The following is a 17,112-nucleotide window of genomic DNA, read 5'->3' as shown; positions in this document are numbered from 1 at the left end:
CTCGATTCATTTCTGTGACTGTGGTCATATCACTATTGGGTCCCGTTGCCCTAATAGTGACGGTGTACTCACACAGAGTAATAATAACTCACATAGAGTAATATTCACTCACATAGAGTGATAATAACAGTAATGTGCACAATACCCCACATACCAGCTGTAATTTGGTGATTACAAAGACTTAATCCCTGTAATTATAACCTTGAAAATAATTTGAGGTATTGTAATACTTACTCACAAACTGTGAGAAAACAGTTAAAAAGAAGAATGACTCACATTGCAGATTAATGAGCAAATAGATAATGCCTACTGATTAGCCTTGATTACACCTAGTTTTAACACAATGCACACACACAAGTTAGTAACTAATACAGCAACTACGTCAATTCACGAGATTAAATCTTCACAACGATTAATCAGTGCAATACTCGATAATTCAATCGGATTCACAACGAATAACAGAGCATAGTCCGAATTCGAACAGCACTCTAATATTCAAGTCGAAATCACGACGAATAATCAAAGTACAAGCTCAATTGAGCAGCACCTGGACTATCGTTGGATAGTTATAATCGATCAGACGTTGAATCGTAATAGCGATCGAGTTATTACCCTGATTGCGGCAGCGTTTCGATAATTGTGTGTGTGTGTTGGACTGTTTCTGTGATAACTCGCTCTACGTAACTCGGATTTACGTCGTTCCAAAGACAGAATTCAAGTCCCAACCCCCTCTATTTATACCCGAAATTTGACACCGTCGCGTAGCGCGAGGGGTACCCCCTATAGGCGTCGCGCTACGCGAGTGGTAACCTATGTTCATAGGGTAGCTACGTGTGTAACTAGGCTTGCTGTGTTGACAGTTTTTCAATTTTTGAATTTGATAGAGAGTTATGAAGATAATCGTTGGCTAGGGTTTATCCCCCCCTGAGTTTTAGGGGCCCTGATCCTGATTCTGATTGTCCTGGAAATTTTAGGGTTAGTGCGGAATTACTTGGGTTTCTTAATTAGGGTTTCCTTAATAGCTAATTACCATCCTAATTATGGATTTTAGTGACAGTTGTTACATCCTCCCCACCTTAAGAAAAATCTCGTCCTCGAGATTTACTGGAATAGATGAGGGTACTTTCGCTTCATTTCCGATTCCAGTTCCCAAGTGTATTCTGGTCCTCTCTTGGATTCCCATTTGACTTTTACTAGCACTAGTCGTTTGTGCTTGAGAAACTTGACTTTTCTATCTTCGATCTGTAGTGGTTTCTCTATAAACTTCAACTTTTCGTTCACCTCTATATCTTGAAGAGGTACTACCAGGGATTCATCTGCTAAACATTTCTTGAGATTGGATACATGAAATACATCATGTACTCCAGCCAATTCTTCTGGTAGTTGTAAACGATAAGCAACTGGTCCGATTCGTTGAATCACTGGGAATGGTCCAACGTACCTTGGACTTAGCTTTCCTTTCTTTCCGAATCGTACTACTCCTTTCCAAGGAGAAACTTTTAAAAGTACTTTATCTCCTACTTGAAATTCTAAAGGCTTACGACGATTGTCTGCATAGCTTTTCTGGCGATCTCGAGCTGTTTTCAGTCTTTCCTTGATCTGAGTTATTTTGTCAGTAGTTTCTTGTACAATTTCAGGACCTGATAATTGACTTTCTCCGATTTCTGCCCAACATACTGGAGTTCTGCACTTGCGTCCATATAGTGCTTCAAATGGTGCAGCTTCGATGCTTGAATGATAACTATTGTTATAGGAGAATTCAATTAATGGCAAATGGCTATCCCAATTACCACCAAAGTCAATTACACATGCTCGGAGCATGTCTTCTAGCGTTTGTATTGTCCTTTCACTCTGTCCGTCTGTTTGTGGATGATATGCAGTACTTAGATTTAGTCGAGTTCCCATTGCTTTCTGAAAACTTTTCCAGAAATGAGATGTAAAACGACTATCTCTATCCGATACGATGGAGAGCGGGACTCCATGTAGGGATACTACCTCGTCCACGTAGAGTTGTGCTAACCTTTCCATGCTAAAGGTTTCTTTCATTGGTAGGAAATGAGCTGACTTGGTTAATCGGTCTACGATTACCCAAATCGCATCATTACCTCTTTTGGTTTTGGGTAACTTTGTAACAAAGTCCATTGTTATAAGTTCCTATTTCCATACAGGCATTTCTAACTGTTGTAGTAGTCCTGAAGGTTTCTGGTGTTCAGCCTTAACTTGTGAACAAGTTAAACACTTGGATACATATTCGGATATATCCTTTTTCATTCCTATCCACCAGAAATTATTTCTTAAATCTTGGTACATCTTATTATTTCCTGGGTGCATGGTATACCTAGATTTATGAGCTTCTTCTAAGATCTTATTTCTTAATTCTCCTTGCTTAGGTACCCAATTTCGCTTCTTATGGAATTTCCAAATTCCATCATTTCCTTGTTCTAGTTCTTTTAAGTAACCTTTCATTCCTTCAGCATCATCTTGGATTGCTGTTTTCTGAACTTCTTTGATTTGTGCCATTAAATCTACTTGTAGATTTAACCTCAGAGCACGGACTCGTTTCTGTTTCTCATGGTACTTACGACTTAAGGCATCTGCAACTACATTTGCCTTTCCTTCGTGATATTGGATATCACAGTCGTAATCGCTTAGCATCTCCATCCATCTTCTTTGCCTCATGTTTAATTCTTTTTGCCCAAATATATATCTTAGACTCTTATGATCTGTATAAACAGTAAACTTACTTCCATACAGATAATGTCTCCATATCTTAAGGGCAAAAATTATGGCTCCTAATTCTAGATCATGAGTCGTATAATTTTCTTCATGCTTTTTCAATTGTCTAGAAGCATACGCAATTACCTTCTTGCGTTGCATTAACACACATCCGTATCCTAATTTTGAAGCATCACAATATACTTCAAAGTCTTCTGTTCCTTCGGGTAAAGCTAAGATTGGTGTATTCGTCAACCTATGCTTTAAAATCTTAAAGGCTTCTTCTTGTCTAGGTCCCCATTCAAACTTAGCAGCTTTACAGGTTAACTTAGTTAATGGTATGGCTATCTTGGAAAAATCTTTGATAAATCGTCTATAGTATCCAGCTAAGCCTAGAAAACTTCTTATCTCCATAGCTGTTTGTGGAACTTTCCACTTCGTAATTGCGTCTATCTTAGCAGGATCTACATGGATACCTTCGTGATTTACCACATGACCTAAGAATTGTACTTCTTGCAGCCAAAATTCACATTTCGAGAATTTGGCATAAAGCCTTTCGTTTCTTAACAAAGTTAAGAGAACATGTAAATGCTCACAATGTTCTTTTTGGCTTTTGGAGTAAATAAGTATATCGTCGATGAAAACGATTACAAATTTATCCAAGTATGGTTTACAGATTCGATTCATCATGTCCATGAATGCTGCTGGGGCATTTGTTAATCCAAAGGGCATGACTGTAAACTCATAATGACCATACCTAGTTCTGAAAGCAGTTTTAGGTATGTCTTCTTCTTGTACCTTCAACTGATGATATCCAGATCTTAAATCTATCTTGGAGAAATACCTAGCTCCTTGCAGTTGATCAAAAAGATCATCAATCCTAGGTAGTGGGTATCGATTCTTAATTGTAACCTTATTCAATTCTCTATAATCGATACACATTCTCATCGATCCATCTTTCTTTTTCACAAACAGTATTGGTGCACCCCAAGGGGATGAACTAGGTTGTATGAATCCTTTGCTTAATAATTCATCTAATTGCTTTTTCAATTCTAGCATTTCGGTAGGTGCTAATCTATATGGTGCTTTAGCTATGGGTGCAGTACCTCGAATTAAATGAATTCTAAACTCTACTTCCCTATCAGGTGGTAATCCAGGTAATTCTTCTGGAAAAACGTCTGGGTATTCTGACACTACCGGGATGTCCTGAAGTTCCTTATCCTTAGTGTTAATGATTACTGAAATCATATACACCATTTCCTGTTTTCTTGAATAACTAGCCAATTTCATTACTGAGATAAATTTCAGTGGCTTTCGAGGTTTATCTCCAGTAATTAAAATTACTTCTCCTGTAGGTGTTTGAATTTCTACAGCATTTTTGTCACATAGGATTCGTGCATGGTTGGCTATTAACCAATCCATTCCTAATACTACATCGAATCCTGCTAAATTCATTGGTAACAAATTTGCAGAAAACTTATGGCCTAATAATTCTATTTTTCCTTCTTGCCAGATTTTATCTATTTTTACAGAATTTCCTTCTGCGGTTTCTACTGTGAAGATTTGCCTAAGAGTGGTTAATGGTAACTTAAGATCTTGGCAAAATAAAGTATTTATAAAACTTTGGTTCGCACCAGAGTCAAATAATACTTTTGCAAATACGTTGTGAACTAAGAACGTACCAGCTATCACATCTGGAATGAGTTCGGCCTCTTGAGTGGTCAGCTGGAATGCTCGCGCATTTCTTTTGGTTGTTCCTTCAGCTGGTTTGGCTTGGTTAACTACAGGTTTAGCTAGCTTAGGACATTCAGATTGAAAATGACCTCTTTCTCTGCAATTATAACAAACTTTTGTTTTCTTCCTGCAGTCTTCTTCCCTCTGTCCTTTCATTTGGCAAAAATTGCAAACCATGTTGCATTGTCCATAATGCTTCTTTTTGCAAATTTTGCAGAAAGGAGATGAGGAGGATTGCCCAGTTCCTCTTTTCTTGACATTACCCATACGAAATCCTTGGGTAATCTTTTGAGCTAATTCCTTCTTGCGATCTTCCTCTCTTGTGCGTACCAATTCATCTGTTAGGGTATTAGCTAATTCTACAGCATCGTCAATAGTACGAGGTCTCGCAGCTTTAACGATGTTTCGGATTTCACTAATTAAACCCCAGATGTAACGAGAAATAAGTACCGGTTCTGGCGAAGCCAGTGATGGTATTACCCTTGCGTATTCAAAGAATGTCGAAGTATATCCCCGACAATCTACTCCTAGCATACGATGACTTAGGAACTTGTTTGCCATTTGTTCCTTCTCGTATTCGGGACAGAATTTTCTTTCTACCAAACTCTTAAATTCTTCCCAACCTATGGCGTAGGCTATCCTTCTTCCTTTTGCCTGGAGGACCGTGTTCCACCATTCGAGTGCTCCTTCTTTGAACAGATTTGATGCATACATCACCTGATCCTCTTTGGCACATTTGCTTATTGCGATTACTGCTTCGGTTTTCTCTAACCAACGCAGTGTTGCAGTTGCCCCTTCGTTACCTGCAAATTCAACGGGTTTGCAAGCAAGAAATTCTTTATAAGTGCAACCAGGCGTTGCAGCTTTCATTCTTTTAGGGAGTGGGGCCTGCTGCGGATCATGATTGTCATGATTGCCGCCTCCATTTATGCTGTTACTGCCGTTATCGTCTGAAATACGTTTACTAGGAATTAATTGTGGTTCGGCAGGTTTCTGAACAACAGCCACAATTTCTGGAATAGCATGAGCTATCCCTTGGGCGATAAAATGCTCAATATCTTGTCGAGTTATATATTGATCTTCTTGTTCTTGCTCAGATTGATTTACTTCATTAATTGGTTCATTGTTAGCATTTTCCATCTGCTAATTGGTAAAATTATTAGTGTCTAACCTTTCAATGACAAAATTCACATAGATACACATAGATTATCACATCATACGAGTATAACCAAAATTGTCGATTTCTCGAATTTTACTTTGTTAGTATATTGTATATGCATCCATACACACCGTATCTTACAGAGTTTTATTGCCCATTTTACAGAATTTTAAGTTACTATCATATAATACGGCTTTCTGTGGTTTAACTGACTGTTCTAGTAACGATGCTCCCTCTCATCGTACTTCCAAGTTAGATGCTCTCCCATTTCCCTGATCCTATTACCTGTACCTATCAGTTCTTCACCGAACTGACGAAGTTCAGCTAGGTTTTCATTACTCATGGGAGGATTTGGGAGTGGTTCTGGGTCAAATTGTGGAAGGAAGCTATAAGGACTGTTGACTATGTTTTGGAATTGCCAGTCATTGGTCCACCATTCCTCCATTTGGCCTAATGGTCTGGTATGAACTAGTGGGTCTGGAATAGCTGGTCCTAGGTTTAGTGGGAATTGAACTGTAGCCGGGTAAGAGAAGAGATTATCGTTGATAGGCTCTAAAACATCACAATTTTCCAGCAGGCGATCTATTTCGTCCTGGAACGTGATTTCCTCAGTTTGTTTAGAGCTTTCGCCAATCTCTATTCCCTTTTGTTTCAGATCTATTCCTATTTCCTTTTCAGGTGGTTTTGAACTTTCTCCAGTTTCTATTTCCTTTCCCTTGCTCACACTCATAGGATTTTCTATTTTAGGGAGTTTCCTAGTGGCAGGTTTCCTACGGCGTACTTTCCTCCACCCTACGTATCTTCTCTTCTTTTTAGGTTTAGCTTTTTCCAGCGGTGGAGCTTGGAATTCCACAGGTTCTTCTATGTCAGCAATGTAACCAGTAAAGTCGTGAGAGACTTCGATAGGCACTGGATATAAGTTGAGATTCTGGAATGCTTCCGACATCTCATTCATGCTGCATAGTATATATGCAAAATGCAATGTTAAAACTTTGGAACAAAGTTTAATAAACAAACACTGAAGTTTTATTGCATATTACTTTTTGTACAGAAATAACAGAAATAAACACACTGGAATTTTATTTATTTACGGGATTGTGATTTTTCTTACTAGCCCCAACTTATTGGATATTTAGAGATTAGTATTTTCTGCTACAGTAGCTAGCATATAGAGATTTGCCCATTTCCCGTCTATTTTATCTTCCCAAGGTGTACTATTACCCAACTCTTGGACTCCTGGGTTAAACCTAACTCTCTTGGTTCGGGGTTTCTTTGTCTCCTGACTCTTTTTAAGTATCAAATCCCTTTTCTCTGGGGAAAGTGGATTCTCATAGTTTGCCTTGCGGACAAAGATTCCTTCTTCTAGGTTTACTGGGTTTCTAGAAGAAGATGCCACATCTAGTTTGTGGTAGATAGCAGACAGCTTTTGCTTACCCATACTGTAACTAAAAATAGCCAGTTAATAAAACATATAATCACCGAATAATAATTAGTAAAATTAAGCATTGTCCAAATACTTAATTTAGGCTTAATCAGTGGCTCGATCAGTGGTTAAATTTAATTATTAGCTCTGATACCACCTTCGCTGTCACGGCTCCCCGACCCACCCTGGACGGAGTCGGGGCCCGCGAGGCAGTTCCCGTGGTATTTAATTTATGCGGCAGCGGAAGTCTTTTTACAACAGGATCTTTTAACCGTAAAAATATGCTCGTTTTAATATATTACACAAAGTTTTTAGGGATAAAATCCCATCATTTACAATCAGTTGATTTCACACAGAAATCATTATTTTCCAAAACATGTTTTATTGGTTTATTCACAATGAGCCACTTCTCTGAGCTTGTAGTGCTTTACTGCACTTTTCCTGGATCACACAGATCACCTGAAACATGTTTGAAAAAGGTTTTGTCAGCGGGGAAATACTGAGTGAATCATTCTGTTTTCTAAAACGACCCGTTAGTTATAATTTACAGTATTAAGAGCGATTACAATGTTTCTATCAACCAATTATCAAGAATGGGTATTTGTCACTCGATTCATTTCTGTGACTGTGGTCATATCACTATTGGGTCCCGTTGCCCTAATAGTGACAGTGTACTCACACAGAGTAATAATAACTCACATAGAGTAATATTCACTCACATAGAGTGATAATAACAGTAATGTGCACAATACCCCACATACCAGCTGTAATTTGGTGATTACAAAGACTTAATCCCTGTAATTATAACCTTGAAAATAATTTGAGGTATTGTAATACTTACTCACAAACTGTGAGAAAACAGTTAAAAAGAAGAATGACTCACATTGCAGATTAACGAGCAAATAGATAATGCCTACTGATTAGCCTTGATTACACCTAGTTTTAACACAATGCACACACACAGGTTAGTAACTAATACAGCAACTACGTCAATTCACGAGATTAAACCTTCACAACGATTAATCAGTGCAATACTCGATAATTCAATCGGATTCACAACGAATAACAGAGCATAGTCCGAATTCGAACAGCACTCTAATATTCAAGTCGAAATCACGACGAATAATCAAAGTACAAGCTCAATTGAGCAGCACCTGGACTATCGTTGGATAGTTATAATCGATCAGACGTTGAATCGTAATAGCGATCGAGTTATTACCCTGATTGCGGCAGCGTTTCGATAATTGTGTGTGTGTGTTGGACTGTTTCTGTGATAACTCGCTCTACGTAACTCGGATTTACGTCGTTCCAAAGACAGAATTCAAGTCCCAACCCCCTCTATTTATACCCGAAATTTGACACCGTCGTGTAGCGCGAGGGGTACCCCCTATAGGCGTCGCGCTACGCGAGTGGTAACCTATGTTCATAGGGTAGCTACGTGTGTAACTAGGCTTGCTGTGTTGACAGTTTTTCAATTTTCGAATTTGATAGAGAGTTATGAAGATAATCGTTGGCTAGGGTTTATCCCCCCCTGAGTTTTAGGGGCCCTGATCCTGATTCTGATTGTCCTGGAAATTTTAGGGTTAGTGCGGAATTACTTGGGTTTCTTAATTAGGGTTTCCTTAATAGCTAATTACCATCCTAATTATGGATTTTAGTGACAGTTGTTACATTACATTACAACCTGCCATAAGAACAGTGGCGGATCCAGGAATTTTTCTCACCAAGTTCCTTTTGGTATATTTTCACTAATTCTCACTATTTTTTTTTAAATCATACAAAATTTCCACTATTTTTTCATTTTTTTCCAAACTAAGGGGGTTCCCGGGAACCCCCAAAACACCCCTGGATCCGCCACTGCATAAGAACTAGTACACCATATCTCCCGACACAACACAATGACATCTGATTAATTGCATATTCCAAACAATCATTGCACTCGGGCTCCGACAAACTTGGAACACACTGCGTAAGGCCATAAAGCGTGTTCGAACCAGGCCCGCTTGTGTCCTCCATAGCAAACTTCAGCAACGAATTTCCAGCAGCCGCTTCGCCTCTCAACTATCTCATAAACGGTTGGAGAACACCTTTGAATTGTTCCTTATCAGAAAAGGTATTAATGTTTTGCATGCGGTATATATCTCTAGCCATATCATTGTTTCCCAGTAAGTATAGTGGCATTAGAGTACTTCAATAAACAAAATTCATATTCATAATATATAACAGCTTCTGTTTGGTTATGACAAACTACTCTTAGCCGAAAAATAGCGTCCAGTAAACAACTTTGGCACATGTTTCACTCGGCAAAGGCAGATTGCGTTGTGTCTATCGGTTCCTTGACCGGCTGAAGAGTTATAATAACCGAAGCCTGAGTTGGTGGTCTGGAGAGAGGACAAAGCCGCATCAAGATTCCTACTGTACGCACTATTGGGGATATAAGTAGTCTCGTTTTGACACTTTATGAATGGTATGGCGGTTAGGCATTGATGAGAAAGTTTATTAGGTACATGAATATTAGAGAGAATAATAGTAGTGCTTTTCTGGTGAGAATTATTTTCATGTTTGTCTCACGCTTTTGTGGGGGAGATTGAGATCCTGACTACCTACCTACGGAGTATAAGATAATAGAGGCAAGAAAATGTTGGGAGGCTCCTTGTGCAAAATTTATATATATTAAAGTTGTTTTAATTTAATGAAGGTTGATGTGATATGTTGACCCATACTATTCAAAATCTAGGTATACCATCTCTACTCTTCTTCATTACTTAGGGGCTGTTTGGTAACATCTGAACCAATAAATGCTGAATGAATAAGAGGTCTCAATGGGTAAGAGGCTCTGAACCGGTAAGAGCAGAGCTGAACCAGTAAAATGTTGTTTGGTTGCACCTCTGAATGACTGTGTAAAATGACATTTTTACCCCTCTAAACAAAACTAAATACCTAACTGATTAGTTCTAAAACAATACCTAACTCATTATTTCTCATAAGCAAATACACACAAATCATCAACAACAATAATAAACCAATTCAAACTCAAGGCACATCAAATTAGCATCAATTCACTATAAATCAAATTACAACTAAACACCATTTCACTGGTAAACAAAAAACAAAAAATAAGAAGGGGCATGTATGTGATGTGTTTATTTACTCAACCCAAAGAAAATCCCATAACAAACAAATCACCAAAAAAGCTGTTATTAAATTCAGGCACCAGTTTCCACCGATCAACAATCAATTCGTTGACAGATCTGCATATCTTTTTTATCCATTCACACCTTATCTTGTTTCTCTGATTCTGTAAGATGTCAGTTACGTCGTGTATCAGTTACACACAGAGACCTAAATCGCCGATCATCATACGGAAATCTTACAATCATACAGAGATCATTCCTACTCATTCATCAGGGCACACAACATCTAGCATAACCCTAATCATGCCAAAATATTTCAGTTACACATCATCTAGATTTCATAAACATCAACGTCAATCCTAAACAGTGGGCACAACCATTACATTCCAAACATTAGATCTAATCTAAATGATTTTTGATATAACAGCTTCAATTCAACCAAAAACTTTCCTATTATCTCGTACAACGTGCCCTGATCTATCCTATCTCGTACAAGACTCGGTACAAGACGAAGTCGACAGATGCATGCACTAACAAGATGCTATGATGCTAAATGCTTTGGCATCGAGTTCGAACTTTTGAAAATCAGTTTCAGTATAGTTTTCAGTTGGTTTAGGAACGAACTTCTTTGCATCCTCAGCACTTGGCACCATAGGAACATGAGGACCAAAAACAACAGACCTCCAACATCCAGTATTCTGTTGAGCAAGGATGTGAACCATCCTTCTCTCCCAGATGTTGTATTCATTACGTTTAAGAATGGGTGGTTTGAAAAGAGAGCCAATGTTATTTTTATCATCTTGTGATTATGACGTCATCCTGGTTGTTTTACAGGCACTGATTAATCAACTTTAATGGTGATTAAACCTTGCTCTGTTTTTTAATGAAACGAACAAACTATCAGTATCAACGATTGCGATCTGAACTATTTATGACAAAATGATTGTTAAATCAAATTTGACTGTCCAAGCTCTGATACCAATTGTTAGGATCTGAGTTTGGATTGATTGTGATTTGTGTTTGATTTAAGATGAATAATGAAAGAATAGTGCAGCGGAAATTAAGTGGAAGCAAACTTTTCACAATCAAACAGAAGAAATGCTTTCAAACATACATTTTCAACAAAGAACCAAATGCTTAAATTTATTTCAAATTTTGATTACAATTGCATGTATGCTTTGCAAACTCCCCCTCAGCCCGAGCTCACAGGATTTGTTCGTGCAGGAAGAAGATGGTGAAAGAGCTAAACAGAACAGTACAGAGCACTGTTCTATTTATAGGCACGCAACAAACCACTGAGCATCTAAGCTGACGTCACCATGAAAGTGACATCTAACCTCCTAACAAACTCTAACAACTGACCTATACAAATACTGCTATGCTAACTACTGATGTTACAATACATTTCATAAAGTAAATAAACAACTGTTGCATCCTTCCACTCCTGTGAACCCAGCAGTACTTGTCATGATTAGCAGTGCTTGAAACAAGGCAGTAGATTGAGCAGCAGAGCTTTAGTTCTTCAACAGTCTTTGACTTGATCAGCAGTTGTAGGTCAGCAGTTTGTATGATCAGTGGATAGGAGGTCAGCAGATGTTGAAACCATTTTCAAGGGGAGAGACGTGCATGCATAACATCTACTTATTCTGGATCCACTGCTCTGATCCAGATTTGGCTTTTATTATCTGTTCCTTTGGCAGGGTTCAATCCCAACAAACACACATCATTCTGTTAAAACACATCACATATAATAGGCTGATGTTTTCTCATAAAGATTTTAAATAAACAAAACATAAAACTACAAATATGGAAGTTAAAACACACCATGCAATATCTAAAAAAAAGTGATCTTCAGATTACAAACCATCAGCCACCATATGTAAATCAATAAACATAAAAACCTTGAACCTGTATGACTGTTAAAACACAACACCAATAACAAAAATTGAACTTATATAACACACCAAAACAAAAAAATCTGACCTGAATGCTACAAAACTAATAGCCATGGGAAAGAACAAAATAATGCAAGTTAAAACACACCATTCAATGAAACTATAAAAAACGTTGAGTACAACCTCAATATCTGTTAAAACACATAACAGGTAAAACGAATCACTGTTAACACACATCTTTCTGTTAAAACACATCACATATAACAGGCTGATGTTTTCTCATAAAGATTTTAAATAAACAAAACATAAAACTACAAATATGAAAGTTAAAACACATCATTCAATATCTAAAAAAAAGGTGATCTTCAGATTACAAACCATTAGCCACCATATGTAAATCAATAAACACAAAAACCCTGAACCTGTATGACTGTTAAAACACAACACCAATAACAAAGATGATGGTTGGCACATAAATGACAAATATGGAATTTAAAACACACCATGAAATATCTTAACAAAAAAAATGATCTTCATATTAAAAACCATCAGTCACCTTATAGAATCAAATAGACACAAAAACCTCAAGCTCTCTGGCTGTTAAAACACGGCATCAAGAACAAACTGACGATTTTGCAGAAAATTGATAATAATCAACACAAAAAACTACAAAAGTAAAGAAACAAAAAACTATAATTACCATCTCCACCATCAACAAGTGTGTTCGAAGCCATGATTTTTCACTCTGAAAAAATATTTAATATGCACGATGTTGGTGAAGAATACAATGATTGAAATTATTATATATAGTAGGGGTGTTCAAAAAAATCCAAATCCGAAACCGAAATATCCGAAAACCCGTATCCGAAATATCCGAATTTTCGGATATCCGAATTTTCGGATATCCGAAAATCGAATAATCCGAAAATTCGGATTCGGATTCGGGTAGTGATTTTGAGAATTTTCGGATAATCGGATTATCCGAAAATATCCGAAAATTTAATTTTTATTTTTTTCGATATCCGAATATCCGAAAATATCCGAAGTATCCGAAAAATATCCGAAATATCCGAAAAATATCCGAAGTATCCGAAAAATATCCGAAATATCCGAAAAAAATATCCGAAATATACGAAAAATATCCGAAATTTATATTCGGATATCCGAAACTATCCGAAAAATCTGGTTCCAAATATTAAAAAATAATAAAAAAAATTAAATAAAAAATTAGATATTCGGATATCCGATTAGATATCCGAACCCGAATCCGAAATTTCGGATATCCGAAATCCGAAAATCGGATATCCGAAATTTCGGATTCGGGTTCGGATGTCAATATTTCACTATCCGAAATTTCGGATATCCGAAAACCGGATTATCCGATCTTGAACACCCCTAATATATAGATATGTGTTTCGTGTTCGTAATATTTGGAAGAGATTTGGATTCAAAAAAAAAAAAACTATAATCCCGAAAATCATGCATGTAATCGGTTACATACATGATCATGCAAATATTAGTTACTGAATATAATTACCAAAAATAAAATTAAAATATGCAATTACATGTTTGCCCTTCTAGTTAAAATACATCCATGACACATGTCCAATTACTATTGCTTCCTAGACTTTCTAGGAAAAATAGACTTTCTACACAACTCCTACTCTAAAGAATAAGCTTTAGAAAAAAAGACCCAACTCTAAGATTGTAAGTAAAATGCAAGTTCGGCCTAAATTAGAGTTACCATCATCGACGTCTACCTTCATTCACCTCGTGAACCGTAACATTGGTAAAGGTCCCGATGTTTTCTTTATACCAATTAGGGCCAAAATTATCTTAGTGCAACTCACACCAAAACCCAAGTAACAACTATCAAAATAGATATTTTCATTTATACCAATTCAAAAGGGCCTCAAATTTTTAGTTCGCTCTGGACCTTCAAAACTGTTGGAACGGCCTTAAAATGGTTGACAACTTTCTTGACTATAGAAGGTTTATGAGGTGGCAACTGCACATAAATTAAACAAAAGGATAATATTAGTCTGTCTATAGAAATACAAGACCGGTTTAAAAAAAGAGAAGACTTGATTACAATGCATGAGAGATGGTGTGAGAGACAAATGGTTTAACTTCAAGGGGGATAACGGGATTGCATACATTGCCTTAAACCATTAAATAAATTTTTGTTTTTTTTTTGTTCATGCTACCTTTCCTGAACCTCAAAAGGGAAAACATGTGCCATATCTCAAAAGTGATTGAAGTTAGAGGTGTTCATGGTCTGGTTAGGCCGGGGTTTGAGGGAAATCCTGGACCAAATCTTTAACTGTGTTTTCAGAGATCGGCAAGCCAAACTGGTTGTATTGGGTAGATTGGACAAATCGTTCAAAAACTTTTATTTTTCAAAAAAGTGAAAATATGGTTTAAGCATATTAGACATATTCATTCAAAAAATATAAAAGGGGCAATTGCATATTTCCCCTTGTAAAACTTATTAATTGCATATCCATTCTTGTTGTAATAATGAAGTCAATGATTTTAATCACACAAAACAATATTATTATAATAATAATTTAACATTTTTATAAAACGATTTAGGAGGATGTAGGCTTGTAGAATATGTTTGTATAGTCTTTTAACGACTACATATCACGTGGCCCGTTCCACCCTACATAACTTTTTTATTTTATCTATTTGAGATAAAGCATACCCAAATCTTAGATAAGTAAACGGGTTCACTTCTATTCACAACATGATTCGAGGCATTCAAATCAATGTACACAAGAAACCTGAAACTCTAATAACACGGGTTAGTTTGACGCCTATGTAACCATGGGTGTAGCATAGTGGGGGCGGGAGGGGGATGCCGCCCCCCGAACTTTCGTTAAGTAGCGGAGAGTTATGTAGCTTTCGTATAGAAATTTTTTGGTATATACGTTTTCAACCTCTCCTCCCCACCGTTTTATAGAAATTTTTGGGTATATACGTTTTCGACCCCCCAGTTGGAAATCTCAAGTTTCGTCACTGTATGCAACAACATTTAACCACAATCGGGTATTGATTACATTGTTTTCAACTATCTAGTTTTGATAAATATTTGTAGCAAACAAGAAAATTATTCACATGTACTCTTCTATGAACTTGTTATGGCAATACTAATGAATTTCTTTCTCTAGATTTTCTTAAATGATATTCTTCTAGAACCAATGCCTTTGCCACATCAGCGTGTCATTTCTTCGATAGGAACTCCTTTAGTTTCCAGTAGAAAAATATATACAAATATCGTCATAACAGTAATCCATCCAGCAAAGAACAAGAATACTCCGAATTTCAAACCACAAAGAAGGGACATGAAAGATTGTGCTATGATGAAAGTGAAAAAGAGGTTGATCGCAACCGTAATGCTTTGACATGCTGACCGTGTTTCTAACACGAATATCTCACTCGGCACCATCCAACCAAGCGGTCCCCAAGACCACCCAAACGTCGCCATGAAAAGACAAATGACAACTACTACCACAATTGAATCGGTCTCCGATAGTTCTTTGTATTTACCAAACTTAAGCCCCAATATTATGCCCACAATGACCTGGTTTAAAGCACAAGTCAGAAGTAGATTAGTATTATTAATAACTTTAATCAATTAAATGAGAGAATGACAAGTGTTCCAAAACAGGTTTCTTTTATTATATAGTATAGATTAAATTTAGAAAACAAAAAGGGTTTTAAACCCAATCGAACCGGACAAGGACGGGACTCGAACCCGCGCCTTCCCGCAAACAAAACACGCGCACAAATAAACTGGGCTACCAGTTGGGATGTGTTATAAACTTATTTATTGTTATTTTAACCACTTTAATTCATTTTATTTATTTAAAATGATTCCATAATTAAATTGAAATATAGTTTTTAACAATAATAATAATTATTATAATTATTTTAAATTAGTGATATTCAAGTTCAATAACTAAATTGAAATATAGTTTTTAACAACAACAACAACAACAACAACAACAACAACAACAACAACAACAACAACAACAATAATAACAATAGTAATAATAATAATAATAACAATTATAATTATAGTATTTTAACAATAATAACAATAATAATAATAATAATATTTTTAACAATAATAACAATAACTATAATTATAATTATGATATTTTTAACAATAATAATAATAATTATTTTAATGTTATACCTCATTTATTTGAAACGGATTGCCCGGGGTAGATGGTTCATAAAGTGATGTGTTACGGGACTCATAACCATATCCACCATGTTCTTCGTATCCACCGTAGCCTCCGTATCCACCGTATCCACCTTCACCCCAGATCTATCGTATCCACTGTATCCACCTTCACCCCCGTATCCACTGTAACCACCTTCACCCCCATATCTATCGTATCCACCTTCACCCCCGTATCCACTATATCCACCTTCACCCCGTATCCACTGTAACTTCCGTATCCACCTTCACCCCCGTATACCCCGTAACCCAGATACGATTGCTGCGTCGGGTAATATGGTTCATCAACAGGTGCATTCTCAGCACCGTATCCACTTTGTTGCACGTACGGAGATTCATACCCGTATCCGTAATCCGGATACACTTGATGCGCCGGGTAATTTGGTTCATCAACAGGTGGAGTGGGAGTCTTGTTCAAGCCTGGCAACTATGTTTTTTGATCAACAGGGACTCCAGACACAACCTCCTCCTCCTCATTGGCATCATTTGCTCCCCATGTGTCGTTAGAATAGCGATTACCGAAATAATTTTCGGTCCAAAATGATGACATTTTAACAAGATTGAGCAAAAAACAGAACAAATGATTTTGGTTTGGGGTGTAAATTGTTAGTGCAGAAGAAGATGAAAAAGAAAGCAGAAGATGAATTCGAAGGGAACCAGAGATGCATGGATAAATAGACTTTCAAATTTACGGCAATTGCATATTTCCCCTTGTAAAACTTATTAATTGCATATTTACCCAAATTAATATTAGTATTGCATATATACCCATTTTGATTTATTTTAACAAGAGTAAATTA

This window comes from Helianthus annuus, chromosome 14 (genome assembly GCF_002127325.2).
Source record: "Helianthus annuus cultivar XRQ/B chromosome 14, HanXRQr2.0-SUNRISE, whole genome shotgun sequence".
NCBI lineage: Eukaryota > Viridiplantae > Streptophyta > Magnoliopsida > Asterales > Asteraceae > Helianthus > Helianthus annuus.
This window is presented reverse-complemented; position numbering follows the sequence as displayed.